Source organism: Parus major, chromosome 2 (genome assembly GCF_001522545.3).
Source record: "Parus major isolate Abel chromosome 2, Parus_major1.1, whole genome shotgun sequence".
Taxonomy (NCBI): Eukaryota; Metazoa; Chordata; class Aves; order Passeriformes; family Paridae; genus Parus; species Parus major.
Window position 1 is genome coordinate 147136158 of NC_031769.1, and position 18376 is coordinate 147154533.

The following is an 18376-nucleotide window of genomic DNA, read 5'->3' on the forward strand; positions in this document are numbered from 1 at the left end:
CCCTGTCATTATTTTCCTGGTCTGCACAGCTGAAACCCAGTATTAATGGCTGCCGAAATTATCCTGCCTCTTGAGTTTATGTGGTCTATAATTATCTTCACAATAAAATTGTGAGGAATTAAGCTTCAGAGCAGTTCATAGGTGTCAAGGGATGACATGACAGTCCTTCAAGAACTGTGGCTTTCAGTCCTCAAGTGCCAAGAGCAGTTAAGATGCTGCTAGACAGCACTTAAGAACTGCAGGGCTTATTCAGTTCAGTTACTGCTTTCCTTGGAGAGATCAGAACCTCTTTTTTTTTTTTTTTTTTTTTTTTTTAATTGTGTTTACTTTTCTAAACTTTTCTGTTTCTCTGCACTTGGGTAATGAGCTGAGATTACTCAGTTTTCCTCCTGCACTGCCTCTTATGAAACCATGACTGTGATGTTTATGAGGTTTCCACTGCTGCACAGGGATATTTGTATTTGTGTTGCTCTATTTTTATTGAAAAATGGACACATTTTCATCATATTTGATGTGCAGAGAACCAAAATCCTGAACCGAAGCCTGATGTACAGGAGGCTGTTTAAGTCTGAGATGATTTTCAAGTGACTTCATTCACTTTAGTTTTACCCTAGTGAAAGCTGACTGGCAATATTTTCAGTTTACACTGGTGAATGTCTAAAAAAAGACCAGTTAGTCTTCTGCTTGCAGACTCCTGCTGTCTCCCATAAAGCTACATTTTCTGAAGTTTCACCTGAGAGATCTTGTGACCTTCCAGTGCTTAATGGGAGCTTGTAAAAAAGATGGAGAAGGACTTTATATATCCAGAAAGTGATAAAACAAGGGGGAACAGTTTTAAACTAAAAGAGGGGAGAGTTAAGATTAGATATTAAGAAGAAAATTTTTACTCAGAGGGTAGTGAAGCATTGGCATGGGTTACCCAGAGAAGCTGTGGATGCCCCATCCCTGGAGGTGTTCAAGACCAGGTTGGATGGGGATTGGAACAACCTGGGATAGTGGAAGGTGTCCCTGTCCATGGCAGGGAGATTGGAATGAGATGGGCTTCAAGGTCCCTTCCAACACAAATTATTCTATAGTTCTTGGCTACTTAATGCTTTCTCATAATAAAACAATGTTTCATGGATTCATTAATAGATGATAGCCAGTTGGGCTAACCCAGTGAGAAGAAAATACCATTTTTTATCTGATCGCCACACAAATGCTTAGTTTATAGCTTTAGACACTAAGTGATGACCTCTAGTTAACTGAGCATTTACCCCTGTTCACACTGCCTGCTTGTTTTGCAGCTTTGTGGCTCCAGCTGGATTCAAATTGTGCAGGTGTTACTGGGCAGGTCTGTTTTGATCACCAGGTGGGACCTGAAGCCTCTGTAGCCTTCTTGGAGGATTCACTTGACTCTCTGCTAAGGCCTGTTACAACCACGTGCTGTGATTTATCTCATCTCTCCCCTTGCCTAATCAGTCACATACCTAATTGGTGTTTGCAATATTTTGGGTCCCAGCATAAACAAATTGTTTAGCCCTGTGTCATCAAAACTGCATCTGGACAACCATCAGCATTCTCCATATTTTTGGAAAATCCTAGGAAAGAACTCAGAAGCTACACCTGTGTTAGTGACTTCTGCAGATATGACTCAGTGTTAGCAGAAGCCAACGAGCAGTCGCAAAAATAGACACTGTTGTGCTGACTGTATTCAGAGTGTTTTCACAGTTCCATGAAAACATGAGTAACACTCACCTGGGTGATGGAAAATCGAGTTGGATTGGCACTGGTTGGCAACGGGATGGAAAATTAGTATGTAAAGAACCTAGTGATTAAGATAATGAAAAACAATGTTAAGAGTCTTAGGTGAAGCCAAGTTTTGTAGCCCTCAAGCTTTTAGTTGTGAAATTGTTGGCTCTTGTGTTGCTTCTGAAATAGAAATCTATTTAAATGACTTAAGCAACCCAAGTCTCAAGAATAACCCCAAGCAGGCTGTTTTAGTTGTGACTGAGAAACCAAATTCAGTGAATACTTTTTATTCTAATTGCTTGAATTTCCAAACACAACCAAAGAACCAAACAGCTGCAGACCCTAAAGTGTTTATTATGAAAGTAATTTTAAACTTTGAGGAAAAAACGAAATGCCGAAGTTTATTGGAATGGAAATCCCCTACAAAATTCTGGGGTTTTTTTAGGATTCTTTTAATTGTGTGTCCCCCCCCACCCCCCCCGCCAAAAAGCTGAGTGTAAACTGAAACATTCACACTTTTTGGAATTAACTCAAAACAGTTGCTTTGAGTTAACTGTATTCAGCATTTTTTCCCTTTTCATAGACCTGAATGTTACCCCAGTCATTGATTTTCATGCAATGTTGGACTTGTGAAAGTCCCTCTACCTGAAGTACAGTATGGATACTTCATACCACTATTCTTGGGCTCTAGTTTCACTTTTCAGCTTAAATTATTTTAAAACCACTTATTCCCAAAAGGAGCAACTTTTCCTTTCCTTTTCATCTCCTTGTACTCTATGGAATCATAGAATATTATTTCAATTTGGAAAGGACCCATAAGGGTCATTTACTCCAACTCCCTGTTCCTTGCAGGATCTAAAACTAAACCATATGACATTGTGGAGGCCCTGCTTGAACTCTGTAGAGGCCCTTATGAAGACTCCCAGAAACAGAGTGCTCTCCATCAATGACTGCACTAGTCAGAAGCCTTTGGGAATGTGGGATGGGTAATGCAATTTGCAGATATTTTTGTGGGGAGAAATACATGGCAATCCACTGTGGAGCCTCAGAATTCTGCCTAAGGAATTTTAAGAGTTTAATCTTGGGATGAGTCAGCTCATCTAGTTGATTTGGTAGGAAACCCTAAAAAAAATAGGTTTTCTGTTGAAGAACTGCATGCATTGATTCATGCTACGGTCCTACACCTTGTGTGAGCCTGCCAAGGCTGGCAGGTCATGGTCAGGCCCTTTTATAGAACAAATCAGCCTCCAGTTCTCACTTCTGACCCCTATAAAAACAGCTTCATTTTCTAGTTCCTCCTCAAGCAATTTCATAATTTTCCTCAAACACTTCCCACACCTTCTGAGGGCTACTACACAACCTGCTGGAGGGGGACCTGGAGGTAGCTTGCCTGCATGGACACTGTGCCAACAGCAGAGACCAGGAAGATTAGAATGGAGCTGTAAAAAAGCAGTGCTTTCCTACTGCTCTTCTTTCTTAGACAATCCTATTGGTTCAGCAGCTTCTTTCCTTATTTATATCAGGAGCATGGCAACTAAGCTCCTGACTTAAGCACCTCAAAGACTCAAGGCTGCTTTGGTAGGACCAAAAGTTTTGTATTACTGTCTGACTAGGAAAAAAGAATCTTTTTCCTTCAATGGGTTCCAGCCTGTTTCTTTGGAGTGGTGACACAGTTACACTGGGCAGATGGATGCTCTCCACAGGGATGTGTTAGCCCTCACCTGGGCCAGAGCACAGAAGGACAACAGATTATTTGAATGGAGATAATTTGCAACCTGGAGAGCAGATCCTAGAGGTTAAAGCTGAAGTTTGTAAAAGTGAGAGAAAGTTCCTAGCACTGAGGTTATTTGGGAGGTTTAACAAGCTCCCCAGGGAAACACTGTTCCTCTGGATAACTTTGGGAAGTTTTTGAGGAGTTTAGATTTTTCCTGTCAAGGTATCATCTGTATTTCTGCCAGAAAAAGGCCTTCCCTAGTCCCAGCTAAACAAGAACTGGCCTGAGTGGATTGTCCCAAATTTGAACAAATTTTTTTTACTTTATTTTTTACTTTTACTTTTTTCCAGCTGACAAATATTTAATATATTTTCCTTGCTCTTTTTTCTCCCCTGTTAGTGGTTTTGGTCAGACCATAGGCATATGTTGCAGAATCTGCTACAGAAAAAATGTTTTTAAAATTGGTATTTTCCTAAATGCCTTTAAACAATTTTTAGTCAGTACCCAGGTAGTTTCCTACTAACTAAATACTCTCCCAAACCATTTCTTCATTAAGGACCATGCCTTGTTGTTGAATGCAAACTTTTCCTGTGGTTTGAACAGATACAAGGTCTCTCTACCACATAGATTTACTCACATCAAATACCACAAACCCCATATTTCAGATGAGCTACAAATCTCCTTCTCTAAGAGCTTATTTCAACAAACTTGCAGCATTTCATACTCTCTGTGGTATTGATCTCCCTCTGAAATGCAGCTGAAGCAAAGATGTTTAAAACTTCTCAGAAAGGGGATGCACTGTGGACCAACCTCACCTCCTTAAAATACTGGATTAAAATTCAGAGACAGGGATGAGCCTGTAAATTGGAATCCCCCAGTATTTCTAGGGCTTGAAGGCATTTGCACACCTGAGTGATGCTGAGTTTTGCCCCAGCCTCCTGATCTCTGTCTGAATTTTGCACTTGTAGCCAGCCCTAGGATAACTTACAGCTTTTCAGACCTTTGCTTTCTATTTTTGGGTGATAAAAAACACAACAGTGGTTGTAGAAGAGCTCTGGTACCTGCATTGTTAATAACAGAAAGAGAGAAAGAGAGAGAGAGAGAAAGAAAGAGAGAAAGAAAGATAGAGAGAGAGAGAGAGAAAGAAAGAAAGAAAGAGAGAAAGAGAGAAAGAAAGAAAAGAAAAGAAAGAAAAGACCACAAAAACCCTCCACACATTTCACACCTTGCAGGGATGGATATTCCTGTCTCATTGGTGGTTTGCAGGATTTACATTGTTATAAATCAGAAATAGTGCAGGGGTCCAGAAATACCCATTATTTTCACAGTACAAAATATCTTCTGTATGTGTGCACATTTCATTCATTTTACTTTCTCTCAAATGACCTAGGAGTATCTTTTGTCTCATGGAATTGAGTGTTGTTTGCTTGTTCACAGCTTCCTTTCCTTCCGTTATCCAGCAAAGAAAGTTTGCTTAAGTGGCTTTTGTGAACTCTTTCAAGATCCCCAGAAGGATGATACAGGAAACAGAGAGTTTCCTTTCTATACAAACTTCTAGGGTGTTCCCATAATAGTCTGAATTTTATCTGCCCTCAGCAGCCTGCAATTGGACAAAAAATTAATGGACTGTCAAGGGATCAGGCCAAACAAAATTAACATATCAGAGAGGAGAGTTTGCAATAAGAAAACCCCTTCCACTTACACAGCACCTTTTATCCCACGTTGCCAAACATTTTCCTTTCTATGTTTCCAACTACTTTACAAGTTGGCCATGCTTTAGCCATCCAGCCTGAAATTTTCCATAATTGCTCCCTGCCTCATGTTGAATACATTTTCAGAGAGCAGTGAAGGGGGAAAACCTTCAGGAAAAAAAACCCCAAAAAAACTCTTAAAAAGATGCAGTTATATTGCACTGAGCTTGAAGCTAATGGATTAGCTTTTTTAGGGGTGTTTAAGCATTCTCTCTCTTTATCTTGAAGAGCATGTTTGTACCTCAGGAGGCTGGAGTGGGAAGGAGACTCTTGGCACAGCAGCAGTGCTAGAGATGAGAATCTGTCACCATTGCCATGAAAATGCATCTGGGTTTGCACAAAAAATAACACAGACAAACCCCTATTTTAGTGTTTTAGAGGCAGGTTTGTACCTCAGTTTTATGCTTTCTGACTGCTGTAGTTTATGTAGCCCCCAAAAAGCAGACCCTGTAAGCAGAACATCTGGACAGGGCGCTGACAAAATGGATTCTCATTCTTCAGGATTTTACCTGGTGTGACCTGGCACTGTGGGTGAGATCTGGGAGGATTGTAGCACTGGGAGGGAGGGCAGGGCCCGTGCTGAAAGCTGACAAGGTAGAAATGTGAGTCATTAAAAGGCAAAGACCAATCTGTAAAGAAACAATTACTTACATATTAAAAAAAAAAAAAAAAAAAAACTGATCTGGAAGGCATGTTCACCTGGTGGTTGACACTCCCTACAAAAGCGCTGTGTTGTTCCAAAAGTCTCCCATGAGATGAACAAACCTTGCCAGGAATAATCACAGATCTGGAGTTGTATAATTGCTCAACTAAAGGCCGGCAGGGAACAGATAGGGAACCTGTGCTTAGCTTTTCCTGCCCATTTCCTTGCTCTCAGGGCTGTGCGCTGCTCTGGAGCACTGGGGTTTATACTGGCCGGAGCAGTCAGGACACCAGGGGGAAAAAAAAAATTGCTTCTAAGCAACAGCTTCACGGCATGTGTTGTTTTTAACTCCATTCATAAAAGCAGTGAGCTGCGCTGTGCGAGGCGGGCTGGGGCTCTGAGCGCTCGTGTCTGCTTGGAGCAGAAAGCTCTCGATGTGCTCGAGCTGAGAGCGCCGGCAGTTTCATACCCTCCCAGCACTAATCCAGCAATAAAGAAAATGGCTTTAAGCCACTTCAGACCCATTAGTGCTCTCCAGAATGCTAATATAGCATAGAGATCAAAGGACTACAGCGAGGGGAATGAGGAGATGTGGGCAACAGCTTCACCTCCCCTCTTAGGGAGGTTTGGTTCATTCTCTCGAGGAGCAGAGGCCAAATTTGGGGAGCAGATGCCGTGGCAGCAGAGCACAGCAGCACTCCCAAGTCATGGGACTCAGGCAGCATTAACGATAGGGCTGGGGTGCCTTTATTTTTAGTGATAATTCATGGTTATCCAGAAATCTGATACTTGATCTGCTGCAGCCTGGAATGCCAAGTCCATTTGCACTACCTGTATCTTTGTGGCCACGGCGGAAAATGATGTGAAAATCATTTGGTAATAGCAATTAGTACAGCAATAGTTTTTCTTTATTTTTAAAATAGGCTTGGGAAAATTAATCTTTTTTTGAATTAAGAAACAAGGTTTGTCACTTTTAAAATCAAGAGCCTCATGTTTATTGAGGTCTGTCTTTAGTGCCAAAAGCCTATATTTTTTCCAATCCAGAAATTCTCTGTGAAACAGCACTATTTAAAAAGTCCCTGAGAAAAGGTAAAGAGGTTCTGCTAGAAAGTCTCACGATGCAGATAAAAAAAACCGAGGAGGATGGTTGATGGACCATCTGGGACTTCACAGGTTTGGAAACAAGTGTGATGGAGCTCCAGTATGTTTATGCTGCGGTAGGAAAGGTGAGAAGGGATTTTGCACAGAAATACCTGCAGCAGAAGAAGGTGCCAGGTGAAAGCAGTCTGTCAAATCTATTAGAGCCATTTGCTGGAGATGGAAACAAGAGGTGTTCCTGCTGGAAATCAGGACCAGAGGTTAATTAACTATAGGAACATCCTACTGAGAAGTCATCCTGTGAATTCCTATATGATGGCTCAGAGGCATTGCCGTTGGATGCTTTAGGTGTCCCACTAAGATGCTCACCATGTTGTTGTGGAGATAACCTGCTTTTCCACTGGCTCCAGAGTGTTGCCAGAGCTCCTGCTGCAGATCCCCAGGCTTGAGGACTGTAGATACCCTCGGGTGCCTGCTGCAGGACTGTGCCCTACTTTTGTGTTTCTCAGTGAAAGAGCCACATCAAGTCCTCAGGAAAAAAAAAAAAAAAAGCAAAACAAGGACAAAGTTCTGCCCTTCCACTACTCTGTTTTCACTTACAGCCAAATTCTGCCAATCTTTTAGTGTCTATTTAAAACTTCTATTTCCTTCCCACCAGTCTGTTTCTGTGCTGGGATGCATGTTTTCTTTTTTTTCTTTTTCTTTTTCTTTTTCTTTTTCTTTTTCTTTTTCTTTTTCTTTTTCTTTTTCTTTTTCTTTTTCTTTTTCTTTTTCTTTTTCTTTCTCTCTTTTTCTCTTTTTCCTTTCCTTTTCCCCTGTTGTTTCACAGTCCACCTGATGATTCTCATCACTCATCCCTCCAGACACACCAGGCCCCTGGGCTGAGCCCAGTCTGTGTGCAGACACTGTTACATGAGGTGCCAGAGCCTGCTGTGTATCCAGGGGAGGAGACTGCACCTGACTTTCCTTGGCTGTGACACTGTGGCTCAGCCTGGAACTGACAGCTATGGAAAATTAATGGATGTGCCCTGTTTCCAAGGAATGGCCATCAAGGTCACAGTTTTGAGGCTATACGGGGCACAGCCCTTTCCTACTTGCAGCCAGTACACACGCCAGCTTTGCTGTCCCCTCTTCAGATGTCACCATGTCACCAGATCGCTGTCACATGAGCACACCCAGGGTGAGGGGGTGCCATTGGCTGCCCAGCCTGTTTTCATGCCCAGGGACTCTATGAATACAGTCTGACGATGCTTGAGGTGTAACTGAAACCTGCTGTGCAGACACAGCTCCTGGCTGAACTGTCCCTGCCCTTTGCAAGGCTGAGCAGAGGGTTTTGTTCAAACCAGTCTTCAGGACAGGGTCACCTCGTGCAGCAGCGTGCATGGAGGTACCTGGTGCTGCCTCTGTGCTGAGGGTACTGGCCTGTTTCGTGCACTTCTCCATGGGTTTGATGGTTGGCCCACTTGAGTGGAGCCAATTTGTATGCAAAGAAATGGAATTTTTCTCAGGCACAGAAGTCAGAGATGAAGTTTTTTGGGTACAGGGGGCCTGGGCTTGGAATACATTGAGCTCTGTCTCTGGGCAGTTTAATCTTGCCAGCCAGAAACCTGTATGGATTTACACTTCCATATGCAACTGTTTGATAATCATGTTGCCATGGCTACATTTGAATCCTGCAATAAATGTGTAATTTCACACATTTACATCAAAAGGAGCTCCAGAACATACAGCTGCCTCACAAAGCAGCTGATCTCTCTCCATAAGCACTTTCCATTTTTAACACCATATTATTGTACTCACTGTGTGCTTCTTTTGGGAGGGGGTGAGGTCTGTAGGGCAGGTTTGACAGTCAGGTTCTTGAGGTCTGATCATACTAAGGTACCCTCAATGCTGGCACCAGGGCAATTGCCCTGCTGGGGTCAGAGCAGCCATTTCCAGGGCTACAGCTCCCAGTCACACCAGCTACAGGGGACTGAAATCCTGTGCAATTAAAGAAGGACAGAGTTAAACACAAGGTCCTGGCATGCCCAAAATGCAGGGACAAGGACTGAGAAAGAGAAGTGGAGTGTGATGCTGTGCTCAGGGATGATGTCACCTGTCTTAGAAGTTTGGTCTCTTCACCCCCTTTTCAACTTAATCCTCTCAGGTCTTCCCTGGTTCCTTGCCTCCTCTCCCACCCCCTGCCAGCCTGATTGCTTCTTTTCTCACCAGTCTGCTTGTCCCAGTGTTTTGTCCCCAGTCTACCAGTCCCTCCAGTCCTGAGTTTTGTCCTCCTTGTGATGTCTCCTTGTCCCACAAGGAGACTCTGTTAATCCCATGGGTAGCTTTTTCCTTGGTCCAAGCCTCTTTCTTTGCCTCTGACAAGAGACAATGGGCAGGGAAGTGTTATTTAGAGAGGGGCAGATCACAAGGGGAGCAGAGAAGAGGCTGAATTAGGGTACAGTTTCAGCCAGCTGCAGCTGAATGAAGTGGTAGATGGCACCCACTGAGCATCAGATCTGGAGAGAAATCTGCATCCAGATTCTATCCCTGCTGACTTAAACAAATTTTTTTCAGGAACTTGAAACTTGGACAGTTCTGCCTTTGGTTTTTTCCTATAGCAACAGCAGCTGGAACAATGTTGGCACCAAGACAGGGCTGCAGCTGGTCTCCTCCTTGCTCAGAGCAAAGAGATGCTGGACAGTCTTCAGCACTGACAGAATACGGATGAAGCAAACCTTTCACTTCACTCCATGAATTTACTGTGTGGAGACAGAGGAAATTTGACTGTGACAAGTGCCCAATACTGACAATTTCTGTGTGAGAAACTGGAAGAAGGAAAAAATATTGGAAAAGCATAAGATTCTTCTTTTTTTTTCTCAGCTGTTTATACAATTGGAAAAGTTAAGTAAGTCTAATTATTGAGGTTATTGGTTTTAATGAGTCACCACCTTGCTGTTATTATTCCTGGTTCCTGTTGCCATAGGACAAGAAGCTGCAGCTGGGCTGAGCTGTGCTACGCAACAAATCCTCACACTTGCTATTCCAAGATCAAGACATAGGAAAATGGGTGGCTCAGACAGATGGGAACATGGAGAAGGAAAGTGATATTTGCCAATGTGTTGTGTGGTAACATGACCAGTATGCAGATACTGGGAGCAAAGATGGGTTTCTACCAGAGACTGATTTTTGGATGTTTTTTGAGGAGCACTTCCAAATATGTGATAGAAAGGAGGCTGGCCACCATTGTGGGCTGGCTGTTGGTGAGAAGGGCTATGGACAGAGAAGTCACAGGGTATTGAGAGTGAAGACCTGAGTTAGGTGTTATGGGAAGGGATGAATCAGTGGAAGGATACAGCCTGAGAAACAGGACAAAATAGAAAGGTTAGGAGAAAAATCTCTGTGGTGGTATTGTGAATGGGTAAGAGTGAAGTGTGATCAGGGCTCATGAGAAGTGCTTTAGTAACAGATGAAGGAAAAGATATGCAAGAGATTTACCTGCAGGGCTAGAGAAGCTGGGCTTGAAAAATTCTGCAAGGTTTAACTGCAGTCTAAATTCATAGGCTTTGAAGGAGAGGTACGAATTGGCATCAAGAGCAGTTTCCTGCATAGCAGATAAACCATCGTGTTGCCCACTGTCTTTTGAGAAGATTTAGGGAGACGGTTTGGGAGAAAAGCAATATCAAAAATTCTGTTTTATCCAGGCTGAGCTGTAGATAATAATTAGACACCCACAAGATATCCTGGAGGATCATATGTCACTGGAGGATCTGTGCTTGTGCATGCTTTAGCATGGGAGCCAGCTCTGGGCTGCTGTTGGGATCAGGCAGAGCCCGTGGGGTGGAGGCAGGAACACGCCAACCCCCAGTGTTTCATCGATTGGTTTCAATTGATCAGTTGTGTAGCAACAAAGCAAAGTTTCCAGTCTCTTGGATGTTGCAGAAGGTGTCGGGTTTGCTTGCAGCAAGTTCATCTTTTTCAGCTGATCATGCACTTTCAGTTCTTTTCTCCTGGAAATGACTTTTCTCTTTTTGAGCTGGGCTCAGAAATAAAAGGGAAGATCTACTAGAGCAATGGGCTGTCAGACAGGTTTTCTTCCCCTCTCAAATGCTCACAAGGGTGCTTAGTGAAAATTCCATGGGAGCAAGCACAGGAGGGGTAGGCACCGAGTCTGGAAGTCATCCTCAAACCACTGGCTTTTTCACAGGGTTCCCCCCCACCTAAGTCCCACAAGAAGAGTGGCACAGTCTTTTTTTTTCACCCAGTTTGGACACCATGTGTATTCAGTTCTAGCATCCATAGCCTGGAAGGAGAGGGAAACCCTCCCCTTTATCTCTATGGCATGGGTAATGTGTGTGTCTCCTTTTCACAGCTACCAAATCTGGCATTTCCTGTTCTATTATCCATCTCCTAATACTTCCCGGGGCTTGAATGCTGGACTCGCCAAGACTCCAAAGAGGGATTAGCATGGACTTGCCTTGGCCGTGGATGACCTTCATTCTCTTTAGCATTTATTCTTTCTAGAGGATTGAGGAAGAGAAGGGGAGGGTGAGCCACAGCTAAATCCTGTTCTTGGATCTCCCTTCAGCCACTGAAGAATGAGCTGAGTGCCTAAATGAACCCAAAAGGCACTGTGGGGTGAGGCACATCACATCCAAGCCGGACGTGGTGGCCTCTTCCCAAGTTCCTGAGCTGCCACACGCTCCAGCCATGCTTCAGCAGGCAGGACAGCCCAGCGACCCTGGGGACTGTGGCAGGGCTGCTGCCAAAGCTCTGAGCTCCCCTCTGGGTGACTGGAAAACAGCAAAGACACAGGTCATGAATGGTGTCTGGAGCGGGTGACCCGGATGTGTCTGCCCAGACTCTGTACAAAGAGGCAACGCAGCCCTGGCTCCGTTGCTCCCAGGGCTTTGTGCCGGAGGCTGAAGTGGATCCTGTCCAACGTGTGGAGAGCCACAGCTCTTGCCCAGTTGCAGGAGAAGCCTCTGTTCTCTCTGGTACCCAGAGAGGCTCTGCAGACCTGGCTGCGCAATAGGCTGGTCAAAATGGATGCCAGGAGCATCACTGCCAAACTTCCTGATTACAGACTGCTCTGCAGCCTAACTCTGCTCACTGAGGGGAATGTGGATGCTCAGATGAGAACTGCATAATATATTGGCAGTTATCCATGTCTTTTTACTCTTGGGGCCACTTTTTCACATGCCAAGCCCCCCTGTACAGCACCACAGTGAATTTTGGAGGTTGCTACAGTTAAGCTGTGTTTTATTTTGTGTGCTGATCATTGCTTTCTCTGTAGACTTGCGTATATGAGAATTATTTTCCTAAAGTCTCTTGCCTCTCTTCCAGTACACACTGAATCCTCTGACAATGGCAAGAAGAACCTGGCTTACCACTCAGCTCATTCTCTCCCTCTCCCAACAGGTACTTGCTTGAAGTTTGTGAACAGAGGAATCAACCCCAGGAGTTCCCAGCTGATGGCACAATCATGATCCCAGACAGAAGTTGCTTCTGTGCCTGACAATTAGGTAAGAATTACCTCAAATACACTCTGATAGGGACAAGTGCAGGAGACATGGGAGGTTGATCAGACTGACTACAGCACTGCCAGGGACAGGGCTCAACCCACTCTATCTACTGAATCCATGACTACTGGGTTTTTTTCTTCTCTTCCTCATAAAATTATATGATGAAATGGTTTTCCTTGGGCATTTCCCACTTCTAAGCATTATTTAGTGCATTGCATTACAAATAAAGGAAAATACTCAATTTCTGCTCTTTTTTTGTTTGAGGTTCAAATTTTATATCCCCCAATCCTTTTATGGCAGGTTAAAATTAATACTTTTTAGAGTGTTCAAGGGAGAAATAGAGTATCAGTCTCTTAGAAAATGAGACAACATGGGAAATGTTAATTAGATCAACTTGGATAAATACCCTTTTTGCCCTGCTCCTCACATCAGATCAGTGTATGGGGTACCAGGGCCAGACAAGTGGGAGGAGCATGGCTGCTTTTGCTTCCTCTTCCCTCCTGCATACAGAAATGAGGGACATGAGGAGATAGCAAGCTTGAATCAAAAAGTAGTGTCTTCCAAGGAGCAGAGCTGCTCCTGTAGAAACATCCCTCCATCTCTGCCATGTGGGAAGAGAGGGATTTTGGCCATTTCTTTCTCTTAGTTATGAACAAATAGCATAGGGCCGTCACTCACCACTAACTAAGAAGCCCAGTTAATGTATCTGGTGATACACACTGGCTGCCCCGAGGTGCTGTTGTGCAATGGAAGTTGATAAATTGGGCCAAAATAATGCCTTAAACTCTCCCTGCTTCCACAGTAGCTTAAACTCCAGGTCAGAGTGGGCACAAAATACACTGGGCTGGAAATGAGACTTTACCGACACTATCCATTTCCCTCCACATTTCCTTTTTACCACCAATAATTCAGATAATTTAGCATAATATCCCAAACAACACGAGTTAGTGTCAGTGTTGAAGGATCAACACTGTTTCTGCAGCCCCCTGCATGCCAGCTGGGAGGAGTCAACGTGCCCTTCCTGGAAAGGCTGTTGCAGTCATGAGAAGATGAAGAATGTGTTATTAAACTAGTATGTATGTGCAATGTCCAGGGTCTCAGATTTCTGCAGAAAGGTGTGACCTTGTCTAACCTAAGGTTGTAAATAGACGATCTTTAAGATCCCTTCCAACCCAAACCATCCTGTAATTCTGTCTTCAACAGAACTGATGATATAAAATGGTTTAAGGCTTGATTTTCCATGAGGATACACCCTTCAGACTCTGTGCCCACCAGCACAGACAAACCAAGGATACGTGAGAGCCCTCCCAACCCCTGCCATTAGGGAAAAACAAGAACTGGCATGAGATGGCAAAAGCTGTTGTGCGGTGTTCAGAGAAAACCTGTTTGCGTGGGATGTGCTGGAAAAATTGCTTAAGAATGGTGCATTCTCATAAGAAAAATGATCTGGCTGCTGTTCAGGTCAGTGATTTTGTATCAGAGCTGCAGGCTGTGTGCTTGCTTCAGTATATGGTGTAGCCGCTGGCAAAGTGTTTGCTGTGCGTGTGATACAATTCCCCTTGCTCTGGAGTGTTGGAGGCCCTTGCCTTCACCCAGTTTGTGGTCTGGGTCCATGCTCTCAGAGCAGCTTGCACTGACACAGGGCTCCATGGCAGAGAAAGGCACTCTGTGGATGTCAGCACAGGAGAACAGAGTAGTCTGGATCAGTTTGCTGGTGGGGCTTCATCTTTTCATGGTGGGAAGGTGGGAGGGATAAAATGCTATGCCCATGTCAATAGCAAGTGATAACCAGGATTCTGATCTCTGCTGAGCAAAGCACTGGCCATGCTTCAGAGGTGGATAAAGAGGTTTCTGAGAACACAAATCATGAACCAGCATTAGTTGTTGAAAGAACTAAATTACAGGAATGCCCAGGTGTTAACTGGAGTCTCCTCCCAACTTCTGCTTGACAATCTGTCAACAAGCCATAAAGGGACAGCTTTCACTCCATCTCCTTTTTCACCTTGGGTGAAGGCTGAAGGAAAAAGACATCTGGAAGGTCTCCTGCCAGCCAGAGAGCTGTAAGCCCTCCCTCACACACCATTCTTACTCTTGTACCAGCAGATCCCCAGCCTTTGGCAATAGGAACATTGGTCTGTGCTTGGTTCCTGTAACCTTCAAGAGTAGAACCATCAGTAGGACTGCCACTAGCACCAGCCAGACCCTGTGATTTCATGGGGTAAGGTTTAACAGGCAAGTTTTAATAGGGTTGCTCAGTAGAGAAGGCCCTTTTTCCTCAACAGTCTTAAACAAAATAATACAAACAGTAAATTTAATGAAAGAAAATGAAGTAGCCCTCCAGTGCAGGCTTGCTGCTTCTGCAGAGGATGTGCTCTTGCACTGCTGAATGGTTTGGTTCTGGTCAGTCCCAAAGCAGCCACTGGGAATGAGACCAGAGTAAGGTTATGTCAGAGGAAGGTTGTGCTTTAGGTTCCTTGTGCTACTGCTTTTAAAAAATAAGCCTTCACAGCCACTGCTCTTTTCCCTCTGGAAGGAGAGCTGAGGCAGAGTCTGCAATGTAAAGTTTAATAGAGAAATGAGGAAGGAGCAAATTCCCCTTTTCTTGCAAACACACAGTATCTCTAATTTGTGGCTTTGTGCATTGCTGACAAGTACAGACAGTGATGGGTTATATAGGGAGCACTCCTTGTCCCCTTCACATCCCAGACCTGTCCCAGTGCACTGGGCCACACAATGCCATCTCTCCTACTTGATCCCTTTTGGTCACCTTCTCTCCAGGAAGATTCACTGCTATTTGCAAACCTTTCCAATCCCCATCCTGTCTAAATCAACCCTGTCAAGTTGCCCTCCATGGCATTTTCACTATGCCATCCCAGCTGGAGCTGCAAATCAACTTGGACCTCGCATCCTTGCTGTGTCCATGCAGGATGTCCTTAAGGGAGCACCGGGCATTTGACACCAGCTTTTGAGGAACAGGCAGCATTTTAACCTATGAGATACCTAAGACCAGCATGAAAGCTCCAGGAGGTATCACCACGTTAAACCCACCCAGGCTGTCCTTTTAAAAGCACAGTCCTGCCTCATACTCATCATCACAGCTACAGTGATTCCTTGGCTGCACAGCCAGGTTTGGGGTACAATGAGCAGTTCACATCTCTTCTCCCCAAACACAGATGCGTGTTCGCACCCACACACAAAACCGGGGTGTTAAAAACTTCCCTGTGATGGATCTTTCACAAGCAGTGTTTCTGGGAAGGCCTGGCATTCAGATGGCAGGTGGGACAGCTGGTATCAGCAGTGCCTGTCATTGTGGCGTTGGGACTTTGCAAAACAGGGTCTGTCTTTGAAAATATTTTTAAAAATTTTATTAAGCTAAGGTCTCCCTGCTCCTGACTATTTCAGAAGATAAATCATACCAAGCAATGTTTCCCTGCCTTGAGATTATTGTTCCCTTTCAAAACACCAGCCTGGTCTGGTAATTCTGCATTTTAACCCCTCTGCCAGGCTGCCTCCTTTAGCTGCCAGCAAGCATTCTCTTCCCAAATTAACCCGACCACAATGAGCTGCAGCAGAACCCGCATAATTGCTCTTTTTTACACCAAACAGCCCGACTTACGAAGGAGACATTTCCTGAAGCAGCCAGCCCTGCTACACTCATTATTCCTAAAACAAGGGTTGTTGTGGTATCTTTATGCTCAGCTACCTCCTTTAATCTCGCACGCTGCCTTCAGCAGCACCACTGGCTGCAGCAGTCCCGCAAGATGCCCTTTCCATCCTCTCCCAGGCAAGCAAGCCAGGACGCTCCCAATGGAGCCGGCAGTCAGCCGGCGAGAGCTGCATCCCCCCTTGGTGACAGGCATGCAACTTCCACCTGCGCTGGCAGCGCGGAGCACTCACGTTGGCGGCAGCGCGGATCCCTTTCAACAGCTTAACTGCGGCTCATTTTTAACCCCGGCCAGCGGATCTAAGCTGCTCTCCGCAGGGCTCAGACGGAGCTGCCTGCATGACACCGAAGCATCCAGACGCCGACTCGCCAGCTGACATGTCAAAGCAACGTCGTGGTTAGCAAACACATCAACAAATCGACTGACAACCCACACACCGGCGGGAGCGGGTCCCTGCGTTCCGTGCCGCTGCCGCTGCTCCGGGGTTTGTGCAGCCCCGTCGAATTCGGTGTTGCTATCTGGCGTTTTCTGCCGGTGTCTAAAATAGCATCAGGAGCGTTCCCTGTTGATTTCTCCGGCAGTGCTTGCTGAGCCATGCCGGGAACCAGGGCTCCTGCAACCTGCCTCCACGCAGCACGTTAAAAACATTTTCCTGCCTTCTCCCTCCAAAGGAGGTGGAGAGAGGAGGAAAAAGCCCTCTTGATGTTTTCCTGCCCAGCTACCATCAAATCCCGACCTGAGGTAATTCTGCTGTGGCTGAAAGCAGAGGATGTCTGCAGTGCATGAAGCTGATTTGCTGACTTACCCTTCATCTCTCCCAGGAATGCCAGGTGAAGAAGCCGGCCTCTCGCTCCAGGAAAGAGGCACAAGAAGCCGGGCAGCAGCCACTGCAGAGCCTGCTCAGAAGTTCGCTCCCTCTGTCACAGTGTGTGCAGCTTGCCAGGTATAGCCGGGATGAGAACACCCCGTGCTTTTCCCAGGATGAATGAGATCAGCACATATTCAGTCAAGGGGAAAAAAAATAAAAAATAAATATATGTGATGGTTGAAGACCCAGAGGGAAAAGTGCTGGTCCACAAGTTGCTCTGCTTTACTACTCAGGATTTTCTGAGGTGAATTTCATAGGAAGAAGAGTTTCTCCTCTGCATTTGGTGTTGTTAGATGTGTTAAAAAGCAAGCAAATAGTGGTCATATCCATGGAGTAGGCAGGAACCCATCCTTAGCCACATGAGGTGGAGGGCATGTGAAGGGCACTCTTACAAGCAGCAGAGATACCTTTATAAAACCTGCAGGCTGATGCCTTTTGACTCAAACCAGCACCTTGCTGTTACAGCTTCCACATGGGCTGTGCAGATCCAGACTCCACTGGTCCTGGCTTTCCTGAGGTTGTTTGGATTAAGCTCTATTCCACCTGGCTGCTCTGTGACTCCCCAGATTGACAAAGTCCCTTTCTTCTGCCATGTCCTTCACATCAAGCGTCTCTAAAGGCTCATCACCTGCCTGTCAGGCTGGGGTTATTACTGAGCTGGAACCCTGGGGTGACAGGGAGACAGAAAAAGGGCATGAGGTGCTCAGAGGACTCAGGTGGGCTGAAACATTTTGGTGTCAATGTTATGTCAAAGAGAATCTTGTATCTCTGGGTCTCTATTGTTGTGCTGGGGGGATCCTGTGCTCCAGTGCAAGAGGCTCATGGAATGGCAAGAGTTTTGATGTCTGCCTTGGTTAGGATGTTTGGGAATCTGTGGAGCACAAGGAACATGTATTTTCCTTTAGTCTTGGAACTAGAATGACTACACTGGAGGAAAATGAGCTGATTTCCTCAGGATCAGGCCCCAAGGTTTGTTTGGCTGGGAACCCAGCTCAGGTCCCCAACTCCCTGGCTTTAGCTACTGCAAACCTCCTCCCTTTCCCTCTCCCAAAGCTCAAGGCTAGGAGCGACTGAGGCACTGACCTCTGCCACAGACTCTTTGCATAACCCCGGGTGTGTCCCTGCACCTCCTCATCCCACTCATCTGCACAAAGTTCCTGTGTAGCTCATCCATGCAAGGAATGGGTTCCCTGCCTCGTTCCCTGCTGACAGTGAGACTGGAATGTGGGGTTTGATGTGGCTGAGGCAGCCCCTGTGACTAGGCTGAGGGGGAAGCCTGGCTCCCCCAGGTGTCACTTCAGCAGGATGCAGTAGGGCAGTGCTCACCTGTCACCATCCTAAGGCCAGGTTTGTTTTCCTGCATCAGCAGGAACTCATGGATGGCTGCCAGCCAGACCCCAGG

At 45.4% G+C, this 18376-nt stretch overlaps 1 protein-coding gene across 2 annotated transcripts in view; it reads right to left on the reverse strand.

Moving 5' to 3' along the window:
* SLC45A4 (solute carrier family 45 member 4) overlaps positions 1-17003 on the reverse strand; it is an 85035-nt gene extending 68032 nt beyond the window's left edge. The window contains exon 1 of one of the 2 annotated variants that reach the window (XM_015618003.3): positions 16912-17003. The gene's annotated coding sequence lies outside the window, so the exon portion shown is untranslated. Of the gene's footprint in view, positions 1-16338; positions 16586-16911 lie in introns of those variants that run through there. The other variant, XM_015618002.2, reaches the window with a different exon arrangement.
* Positions 17004-18376: the final 1373 nt, after the last annotated feature.